The sequence below is a fragment of the Macaca mulatta genome, chromosome 11, assembly GCF_049350105.2.
Source record: "Macaca mulatta isolate MMU2019108-1 chromosome 11, T2T-MMU8v2.0, whole genome shotgun sequence".
In the NCBI taxonomy this organism is placed as follows: Eukaryota; Metazoa; Chordata; class Mammalia; order Primates; family Cercopithecidae; genus Macaca; species Macaca mulatta.
This window is the reverse complement of record NC_133416.1, coordinates 49,566,351-49,578,404: the sequence shown is the minus strand read 5'-3', so window position 1 is coordinate 49,578,404 and position 12,054 is coordinate 49,566,351. Positions and strand designations below refer to the sequence as shown.

The 12,054-nt window shown below is 39.4% G+C and overlaps 1 pseudogene; it reads left to right on the top strand.

Moving 5' to 3' along the window:
* The first annotated feature begins 515 nt into the window (after positions 1 to 515).
* Positions 516 to 842, top strand: LOC699818 (CDGSH iron-sulfur domain-containing protein 1 pseudogene; annotated as a pseudogene).
* The last annotated feature ends 11,212 nt before the right edge of the window (positions 843 to 12,054 follow it).

Sequence of the window (12,054 nt, the reverse complement as noted above, 5' to 3'; positions counted from 1 at the left end):
GCCTAGGTGGGTGGATCACTTGAAGCCAGGAGTTTGCGACCAGTTTGATGCCAGGCCAACTTGGTGAAACCCTGTCTCTACTAAAAATACAAAAAATTAGCTAGGTGTGGTGGCACATACCTGTAGTCCCCACTACTTGGGAGGCTGAGACAGGAGAATATCTTGAAACCAGGAGGCAGAGATTGCAGTGAGCCAAGATCGCACCCCTCCACTCCAGCCTGGGCAAGAGAGTGAGACTCTGTCTCAACAAAAACAAAATAAACTGAAAAATCAAACAATATGAGAAAATCCTGGGTTTAAAAAAGTTAAACAGGTCTCTACTACAGGACTTTGCAGATCCTTTTCAGATACTTTAATTTGCTAATGTAGTCTGTAAGTCAAGAAAGTAATTTGGCGGTAGCCGTGCGGAGTCAGTGCCCTTAGTACTCCGCTGGCACCTACCTTGACTCTCGCTGGCCGCACGAACCCATTTGTGCTCGGTGTCATAGTGCACACGCCTGGCAAGCGACGGTGCCATGAGTCTGACTTCCGGTTCCAGCAGATGAGTTGAATGGATCACAGCAGTTACCATTGCTGCTGGGACAGCTGCAATTGGTTATCTAGCTTACAAAAGATTTTATGTTCAAGATCATCGAAATAAAGCTATGATAAACCTTCGCATCCGGAAAGACAATCCCAAGATAGTACATGCTTTTGACATGGAGGATTTGGGAGATAAAACTGTGTACTGCCGTTGCTGGAGGTCCAAAAAGTTCCCATTCTGTGATGGGTCTTACACAAAACACAAGGAAGAGACTGGAGTCAACGTGAGACCTCTGATCATCAAGAAAAAAGAACTTTAAGTGGAGACTTTTGATGCTGCAAATCAACTTGTCGTGAAATTACCTGATTGTTTAATTAGAATGACCACCACCTCTGTCTAATTCACTTACCCTGGGTTCTAAATGTGGTATATTGCAAACTGCAGGTTTCACATTCATAGATTTGCCTTACTTGTTGAAACATCGTGGTGCACATTTATTGAAACAAAACAAAACAAAACAAAAAAAGAGGAAAAACCAAAAAAAAAAAAAAGTAATTCACAAATTTACTATATCCCTTTTTGCCAAAGTACATATGAATCACTCTGAGAAAACTGTTGAAAATTCATATTATCAAGCCCCTCAGAAGCAGCCCTGGAGCCTGTACTTTAACACCCCAGGTAGTTCAGATGCAGATGATCTACACACTGAGAAATACTGACATGAAATGTTTCCCTAACTAGGGTTCTTGGAACACACTTTGGGAAATGCAAATGCTGGTGCAAGGAATTAACTCAAGGTCAGTCCCCAAAAGTGCTTGTTTTGTTCCAATACATCACAGTTCTCATTCACGTTAATTTAAATAGCTTGTTTTGTTATAGTTGCAAGATAACACCTGACTATTGAAAAAAAGGCAAACTAGCAATAGAATTAAGAGAAGGCAACCAGCTATTGACAAGGAAACCCCTAGTAGAGCTAATAATGGCAGTGTCAAGGTTTCTGTTGTTTAGTTTATTTCTAAATATAATCCTCCAAATCAAAACAGACTTTCTCTAACATCTTTTTAAGCCACAGAAAGAAAAGAATACTTTATTTCAGGGATGGTAAATTTAAACCATCTTAGCACTTGGCAAGTTATGAGGTTTGGCCTCATAAGATTTTTGTGAATGTTGACTATTAACCACCAACACCTCTGAGCTATCAACAGTCAAGTACCAGAAAGCGAACACACCGATGGGATTTTGATTCTTTTGAATCAACAATATGTGAGATGGGTCATAGCTACAGTGAGCCAGGAATAAAATGTTAAATATATACTTCAGCTGTGTCAAATTGGAGAGTATTCCTAATATCTCAGTAGGACCTACTCCAAACTCATTCACTAATTAAGAAACACCACCTCAGGGTGCACCATGGGGATACCACGCTGGTAAAATGAAATCAATCTTTAAAAGGGAGAAAGTACAGTGTTCCTAAAATGCAGAGTAACTATATCTTAACAGGGCTTTCTAGACACAGTGCTGTGGTTGAATATAGATAATAATCATTATCTGAGGATAATTAAAAGTTGGTTTTAAAAAATTATTTTAAAGTGGATCAGCTTAAACTTATTTTAAAAAGAAGGGGGAAATCTTGTAAAATGAGCAAAATTATTAACATCAGTTTATTTCGTCTGTCTTATGGCTTAAATTTTGGCTATAAGACATTTAACATTATACAGGATTGAATGTTTGAGTGAAGACAAATTTTGTGAATTCATTACAGAATATTTTTTATTTGACTTCTTGTCAAAGATAGTAACTACAGGCACTCAAATATTGTCTAAGAAGTTCCCCGTCTTATTTAATTTTGAAATCAGATATTATTAAGCTACAAGGGAGTCTTAAAGATCATAGAGTCTGTATTATCCAAAGACTTTTATTTATAAGTTATAGAAAACTAATGTGGATTCACTCAGTTTCTCATCCAACTAAAATACCAAATGCTCACATATATTAAGTCTTGTCTTTTTTTTTTTTTTTTTTTTTGAGACAGGGTCTGTCTCGCTCTGTCACTCAGGCTGGAGTGCAATGGAACGATCTTGACTCACTGTGGCTTCCACCTCCTGGGCTCAAGTGATCCTCCCACCTCAGCCTCCTGATTAGCTAGGACTTCAGGTGCATGCCACCACACATGGCTAAATTTTTATTTTAATAATTTATTTATTTATTTATTTATTTATTTTGAGACAGAGTCTGCTCTGTCACCCAGGCTGGAGTGCAGCAGTGCAATCTCGGCTCACTGCAACTTCCGCCTCCCGGGTTCAAGTGATTCTCCTGCGTCAGCCTCCAGAGTAGCTGAGATCACAGGCATGCGCCACCACACCCAGCTAAATTTTTTTTTTTTTTTGTATTTTTAATAGAGACAGGGTTCCACCATGTTGGCCAGGCTGGTCTCAAACTGCTGACTTCAGGTGATCCGCCCACCTCAGCCTCCCAACGTGTTGGGATTACAGGCATAAGCCATTGCACCTGACCTAAATCTTTAATTTTTTGTAGAGACAGGATCTTGCTATGTTGTCCAGGCTGGTCTCAAACTCCAGAGCTCAAGCAATCCTCCTGTCTCAGCCTCCCAAAATGTTGAGAGTACAGGAATGAACCACCATACCAAGCTTGCCTCTATTTTCATTTGTCAATTATACCTCAATAAAGCCAAAGGAAAAATAAGAATCCCATCATTCTGTAGCCCTCAGCTCTACTTTTCTTTTCGCTAGCATAGTTCTTGGGCAAGCCCTCCCCAAATGATCAAAACGGCCCTCCTACTACTCCAGAACTATATTTTACCAGCATAGCAACAAAGTAAAAAGCAAAAGCCCCTTTCCCATAAGCTCAAGCCAGTGATGTGAAGGTAAATGTTTAACTTTCCAGAAAGAAAAAAAAAAAATCTGGTTTATAACATTTGCCAATTTCCATGGTATAAATACTCCCACCCTGGCCAATTTCAACCTACCAACTTGATATCACTAAACATGGAGTTGGGAAGAGATGTGCAGTAGTCCATTCTGTAGTATTTCCACCATATAGAGTCAAAACACATAAATAACTCAAGATGATAGGTAATATAAGATATAGTAAAAGATACTTATAGTAAAGTATTATAGATAAGGCAGCTGTGAGTTTGAAGTATTCACCTACCTTTGTTTTAATATACTTTAATTGTAAGTTTATATAATCCAATTGTCAATAATGGCTGTGTTTAACAACTGATTGGCAAAACTTCTAGAAATTTAATAAATGGCTCTTGTGTACCAATATGAGCCAGCACACCACCAGCCCCGCAGAAATCCAGGAGGACAGCTCACAGGAGCCTGATCTGGGTCACACGGCTATTTTTAGATTCATCTCTGAGTCCAAGGGGCTGTGGTGCTCTGACTGGCCCACGCTGGCCATGTGTCTGAGATAGACTTAGGCTGTAGGCACATTGACTGATGATGGGAGAGAGTGGCTCCACAACAGAAAACAACAGGGGGAAGAAGCTGGGCAGGCAAAATAGCATATGTCCATTTTAACGGTGGAAACACCTCACACAGAGGTAAGTGGGACAAGCACAAACTTCACTGTCCACTTTGAGAGTAAAAGAAAATGCTATTAATTATTATGCTTGTGCCACAGACATAGAACAAGATATATGGTCACACTATGAAGAAAGAATACTAGTCCCAGGTAGAATAACTGGCTGGCAGAGCCACACACGTCAAATGAGCAGCACAGCCAGGGCTAGGGACCAGATTTTCAGATTACCAGTTCAGTACACTACATAGACCTCAATTGTAATGGTGTTCCATTTTTCTTTCTTTGGGATGGTTTTCAAATAGAAAATCCCCCTAAATGAAGGAAGAGAATATTGTTAGTGGTTGTGATCAGAACCCTTCTTTTTTAAATTACGCATTGTGCTTTTTTAGATTATGTATTATGTATTGCGCGTTTAGTGGTTTTTTGGTTTTCACTTGATTGTTTTAGAGACTGGGCCTTGCTATGTTTTCCAGGCTAGAGTGCAGTGGCTGTTCATAGGCATGGTCATAGAGCACTGTGGTCTGCAGTTCCTGGGCTCAAGTGGTCTTCCTGCTTCAGCCTCTCAAGTAGCTAGAAATACAGGCACCATGCCGCTGCACCTGGTTTGCATTTAATAGTTTCTTACCCAATGTTTTAACTCACCATATATTACTTATGGAATACAGAATTTTGAGGACAATTTGACAAAACTAAAGAAGCCTTCAAATTCCATATACATTTTGACCTAACAATTTAACTTCTGTGAACTAGTTTAAGAAAATAATCACAGATGTATTCAAATATTTTACTTTAAGGATGTTCACTGTAAATTATTAATAAGAGTAAAAAAACTGGAAATAATTTAAATGGTCAATAGACAAATGGTTAGATAAATCATAATATGTCAGTCTACTAAAGAGCCATAAAAATGATGTAGACAAAGAAAAAAGAAATTAAGTCCACAACATATGATCCCATTTTTTACAGGGGCAAAACATGTCTGAAAGGATAGGCCATACCAAAATATTAACAGTGACAATGTCTACATTGAACAAAAGTTGCTTTTGTATTTTTAAAGATTATTGCTTTTGTATCTTTTTAAAGATTATAAAATACCCAAGCCACTCAACTATTTTTTTTTTAACCATGCTCTGTTCATTGTAATATGTTGGCTTTCTCACTGCATTCGCCCTGGTTTAAAATAATTTCTAAACTATTTACTGGAGGTGAGTTTACCTTGTGGCAAAAATAAAAGCGAAGGAGACAGTGTTAAAAATACATCTAAAGAAAAATCCATATGTAAGTATTCAGGATAAGAAGGCTGAATTCCCTGGCCTACAACTCTACCATTTTCAACTCTGTGTGCTGACTTTTTTACTAAGTTTGCTTAAAACTGCAAACTTTGGGAAACTGTTGTAAAACAACAGAAATAGATGTCAGCTCAGGTTATTTCCAAGAATCTCCCCTGCTTTCTCATGTAAAGGATGAATTCAGAGAGCCATGGGCTTTTAAGAATCCAGCAAAGTCTCACTGAGATTTGACAGAGCCTCCAAATACAGTTTATAGAAGAGTCAAAGGGCCTAATTTTTAAATTCATATGATCAGAGGAAATTGAAGGATAAAATTAAGTAAATAATATGAAACAGAGAGGGGAACATTACAGTAAATGTTTTTCTTTAAAGTCATTTAAAGAGAAGTTTATGAATGTAAAGGTTTAAAAACATTTCTTTCGCAAGTCACAATGACTTTTTAAGCTATCCAAACTCATCTAACTGAAGACAAAATATTGTCCAAGCAACACACATGTCCAGGAGGCCCTGAAGGTAGAAATCCACTTCCCCAGAAACATATTTATTTCACTCTTATAGCAACAGAAGAAGTGAAAGAAGAAACAAGGAAGCTTCAAGGCTCAGATTTTTAAGTTACAGCTATTGCATCAGAAAGAGGACTATACTTAGAAACTGAAAATACGGGGTTGGGTTCTGGCTCTGCAAATTACCAGCTGTAACATATATATATATATGTATGTTGTAGACACAGGGTCTCTCTGTGTTGACCAAGCTGATCTCAAACTCCTGGCCTCAAGCCATCCTCCCACCTCAGCCTCTCAAAGTGCCGGGATTGCAGGTGTAAGCCCATTCTGCCCTGCCTTAAGCTCTATTACCTGGGAAAGATCATTTAACCAGTCTAAATCTCAGTATTTTGGTCTTAAAAATGCTAACAACTATATAGTTGTTATGAGCACAATGGCTGGTATATATCGTATTCTCAATAAATATTTGTTAAATGAGTTAATGATGTTTGTGAAATTACTTTGCAAGCTCTGCAGATAATCGTACACTCATGCACTTAACACCACTTGACCCAATAACATATATTACTTATTTATTTTGTGTGTATTCTACCTTCCCCAACTAAATGCAAGCTCCATAAGGGAAGGATTTTTTGTCTTTTCTGTTTAAGGACATGTCTCCAGAAACTAGAACAGCTCCTTGCACATACTAGGCACTTAATAAATATTTGTTAAATAATTTTTTGTGTAAGTGCTTGTCACAAGCTAAGCCCTTAATCAATGATATCCAATATTATTATTCACCTGTAAAGCATCGTACGAATATTAAGAATTAAGCATTCCAGGCCAGACACGGTGGCTCACGCCTGTAATCCCAGCACTTTGGAAGGCCGAGTCAGGCGAATTACCTGAGGTCAGGAGTTCAAGACCAGCCTGGCCAACATGGCAAAACCCCGCCTCTACTAAAAATACAAAACTCAGCTGCGCACCTGTAGTCCCAACTACTCAGGAGGCTGAGGCAGGAGAATCACTTGTACCTGGGAGACAGGGGTTGCAGTGAGCCAAGGTTACACCATGGCAATCCAGCCTCGGTGACAGAGCAAGACTCTGTCTCAAAAAAAAAAAAAAAAAAAAAAAAAAATTTTGTATCCCCAAACATCCTGAATCATCCTCTTCTACCCTACTTCGTTTTAGCTTTAATATCATACTAATCCTTCCTCACTAACTATATTACCAAGAACAATTTCTGAGAGCCTCCTGAAGTTAATCCACATATATTTATCTCCTAAGATCCTTTCCCATAAATCAGTCCTTCGTGCCATTAATCACTTATGTTTCTGAATTGTTTTCACCTTCTAGAATTTAAAACAAAGGCCTTAGGGCAGAGATACGGAAATGGCAGTGAGAAGGATTATGTTTCAGGCTCCCTCTTCTCGTAGAATCTTGATAAGACTAAGGCATCTACAACAGAAAGAACTTTTTGGCTCTGAGTAACAAATGCTCCAGCACAGTGAACGCAATCTTCTCTTAACAGGAATTCTGTCCCAGTTTCTGTAGGATCTGTTTGAACTGCACAGGTACACATGTTGGAATGAGAAAGCTAGAGAAGAATTTAAATAGACCAACTTCACTTTCATCAAGGAAGTTGATTCCCCTTTTCCCTGAGTGTAAGCTCCTATAGGGTAGGGATCTTTCTCCACGTGGTTCACAGCTCTATTCCAGCAGCTAGCACAGAGCCCGTAACACACTGTCCTTCAATAAACAGTTGTGAAAAGAAATATTTGCGGAGTGAATTTGCTCTCTGATTAGATTTTGGAACGCAAAGAAGCTGCTCCTGGACAGTGGAAAGACAGGTCTATGAGAAGGCCTGGAATCCAAGAGACAGTCATTATCTTAACAGAGTAGGATGGAGACGTAGCAAATGGGTGCATGGAAAGGGGAACGTTGGTTTGTTACTAAAGAGAAGAAAATATATCTGACAGGTTAATCATTCCTTAGAAAGAGCTGCCTAATGATGGAAGAGCCACATCTTTTTAGAGAGGCTGTATCTCCTAACCCAAGGCAAACATACATTCAAACGTAAGTCAGCCAATAAGAAGAATGTTGGTTTCTATGTTTTGAAAAGCAGCTCCTAAAAATGTCAACCTCTCTTAACATAATTTGTTCTTTGTCACCTAGAATAACTACAGCTGAGAGGGAGAAAAAAAAAAGGCTAAAATCAAGTTTCCTCACTTGGTGCCTCAAAGCAGCTTCAATTTGACCTATTTTGGAAGGATTCATCAAAAAACACATTTTTGTTTCCCTCTCAGACAAGTACAGTTGTCTCAATGCATCTTTCCTGTGCATTGTAACTTTGACAGATCATTGAATAGGAGTTGGGAAACTCCACTTACCAAAGAGACAACGTACTTTTTAAAACACCTCATAGTTACCTAAAAAGCTTCTCTCATCTCAGAAGTTGCGACTTCCTGCGTTTCTCTCATTGTTGACACCTGGAGATGGTAATTAAAGTTAGTTCTGCTCTGTGCAGCAGAACTAAAAAAACTCTTAAAAAACAATGTAACTTTCAGACTTCTGAGTGTAAAAAGAACATAAAGTTGCATTTCCTTTCAAAAGCAGTGCAACAGGCACCTAATAAAGACTCCATAGAGATTTCCTATAAAGCAAGCAGCTGTGAAAAGGCCTAGCATTTACTGCCATGTGACAGTGATGTGAATTAAAATGAAGCTCTAGACTGGGCACGGTGGCTCACACCTGTAATCCCACCACTTTGGGAAGCTGAGCTGGGCAGATGACTTGAGGCTGGGAGTTCGAGACCAGCCTGGCCAATATGGTGAAACCCCATCTCTACTAAAAATACAAAAAGTAGCTGGGCATGGTGGCAGGCACCTGTAATCCCAGCTACTTGGGAGACTGAGGCGGGAGAATCACTTGAACCTGGGAGGCAGAGATTGCAGTGAGCTGAGATCGTACCACTGCACTCCAGCCTGGGTGCGACAGAGCAAGACTCTGTCTCAAAAAAAAAAAAAAAAAAGAAGCTATAAATGATACACCTTGTTAACGTGCTGCAATTCTTTATCAACACTGTGGAAACTGAAATGTTTCCTTTATCCTTAACTTCCTTGAAACGACGACCCAAATCCCCTTAATACATAAGCAGGAATGGGCAGGATTTCTACAGGGGAAAAAAAAAAAAAAAAAGGAATTCAGCTTTGGAGTGCATGATATATAGTAAATACCAGATGCATTTTTGCTTTATCTAGACAACCCTGGGACACTGCCCTTGGCCCCCTGCTCCGCAATGCTGTTCACTTGCCTTGCAGCTAACAGAATCCTCTACTTTCCTGACAGGCAATCTACCCAGACCAGGCTTCGGGACGTTGAGGCACTAGGTGCTAAGATCTAAGCTTCTCCCAACTAAATGAACTGTTCATTTAAAATTTAACATCTTCCCATGCATAGTTTGTACTTCACATAGCGAATCCTCACCATAACATTGTGAAGTTTGAATTATTAACTCCTTATTCTACATGAGAAACAGGAGTAGAGAAGTTATGACTTGATGGCACAGATAAACAATGGCCAAATTGAGACTTTTTGAAAAAATGATTTCTGTTTACAGTGTCAAAGCTCCTTTCACTATACCATAGTTGTCTCTGAGAAAATCTTTATATAAACCCACAGGTCAGAATATCCAGCAGATGAACTGGCTAAATCCAAATACAGAAATAACCTGTTATAGCAAATTCTTGCTCCTTTGTTTTTCCACATCATTTTTCATGTCATCACCTACCCTTGTTCCCAGTCGTTGCAAAGTCCTGAGTAAAAGTGGAGTAGAAGAGTAGAAGATTAACTTTGGAATTGTTTTAGCATTTTTGTGTTTTATATTAAACATCATTTAAGTAAGGCTAATTTTTTTAACTTCTTAAAAGAATTCCCTCCATCCCTTTTTATTTAAATGTAAATTGCAAAATAAAATCACTAACTCGATTGATTATTCCTCAGATACCTGTGGGCCATGAAATCAATTATTCATCATTCTGTGAGAGTGGCCCACCAAAAGAATAAAGTAAAACAAAATTAAATACCATTGGGTTTCATACCAATTATTCCCTTTTGAATTACAATCCTTGCAATTAAATCACACCAAAATGAAACAGTGAATGGACTAATTGCAGGTCTAAGTTAACAATGCACAAGGTTTGTAACCTGCAGAGTCCTTGTCACAGGCAATGACAGCTACCACTGTCATGTTTTTTTTCGGTTTTTTTTTTTTGTTTTTTTTTTGTTTGTTTTTTTTTTGAGACGGAGTCTCACTCTGTCGCCCAGGCTGGAGTGCAGTGGCTGGATCTCAGCTCACTGCAAGCTTCGCCTCCCGGGTTTAGGCCATTCTCCTGCCTCAGCCTCCCGAGTAGCTGGCACTACAGGCGCCCGCCACCTCGCCCGGCTAGTTTTTTATATTTTTTAGTGGAGATGGGGTTTCACCATGTTAGCCAGGATGGTCTCGATCTCCTGACCTCGTGATCCGCCCGTCTCAGCCTCCCAAAGTGCTGAGATTACAGGCTTGAGCCACCGCGCCCGGCCCTTTTTCGTTTTTTTTGTTTGTTTGTTTGTTTTTCTGTAGCCATGACTCTCATCAAAACACAAGGATATTTCAGTAATTGCTGACTTTTTTTCCTCAAAGATCATGTGTAATTAGTTCAGATGGAATAATTAACTTTGGATAGACTATTTAATTGTTAGAAGTTTCTAGGAGAGCACTTTTAACTTATAACACAATTTTGGAGGAAAACTTCTATGCTTTATGGTGTGAGATTTTTTTGGCTTTTTTCAAGACCCACGTCTGCGTTTTGTTGCATGTTGGAAAGCTTCCTGTCCTTTGGAGAGTAGGGCTTTGATTTGGAATGTGTAGCTGGCTTCAGAGAGCCACGATCTGCCCCAGCTGTTGGAGAAGCTGAAGATAAAGGGAATTAACAAGCAGCCAATCATCCAAGCCAGCCACCTGCTCGCCGTGGATACTGGTGTCCCCACAACTATTTACGTAGCCTCCGTCCTCCTAACGCTTCTTCACAAGATGGCAGAGACCGAAGCAGGTGACGCCCCAACTGAGAACCCTGCTCCCGCCACTGAGCAGAGCAGTGCTGAGTTACATCAGGCACCTTCACCATCAGCAAGGCAACCTAAAGAATTAATGACCACTCAAAAACAACAAAGAAAAAAGCAGACCTCGAACTTACCAGCATCAAAGAAACATCCGAGGAAGAAAGTGGAAGACTAACCAAGATTTGGACATTTGAATGTTTACTATTATTCTTTAAGAAAATAACAACTGCAAAAGGAAAATGACAGCAAATTTTTCCAGTGAGCTGAGACACTGGGAATGCCTGCACAGAAGACAAGACAGCGACCTCCCCAGTTTTCAGCAACCTTAGGGTTTTTTTTCCCCCCTGTTTTTTGCTGTTTTGGTTATGTAAGTTGAAAGAAGAAATATGTTAATTCAAAGAAGAAATATTAATACCATCTCAGGACAACCCCAACCAAAAAAATTTGAAATATATAGCAAAGGCTTTATTTTATTTTATTTTTGTGTGTTCATTTTGTATGCTGGTGCTAAACTTCCAAGTGTTCTGATTTAAAAAGAAATTTTATACCCTTCTTATCTATTTCTGGGATGTGGGGAGAATACATTTGTACTTTCTTATGTGACTTTCTTTGAAAATGTGCAGTAAGGCCGGGCGCGGTGGCTCACGCCTGTAATCCCAGCACTTTGGGAAGTGGAGGCTAGTGGATCACCTGAGGTCAGGAGTTTGAGAACAGCCTGGCCAACATGGTGAAACCCGAAACCCTGTCTCAACTAAAAAATTACCTGGACATGGTGGTGTACGTCTGTAATCCCAGCTACTCTGGAGGCTGATACTCTGGAGGTTGAGGCAGGAGAATCGGTTGAACCTGGGAGGCAGAGGTTGCAGTGAGCCGAGATCACGCCACTGAATTCCAGCCTGGACAACAGAGTGAGACTCTGTCTCATAAAAGAAAGAAAGAAATAAAGAAAATGTGCAGTAAGAAGTTTCTCAGAAATAAAATATTTACCCTTCAGAGGAAAAAGAAAAGCATTTTACATATATTTACATATATTAAGCTATTTGTACCTGAAAGCGGTCATGTAAGGTAGTGCTAAAGTATGCTCCTGGGTGACAGGCAAAATGGATTC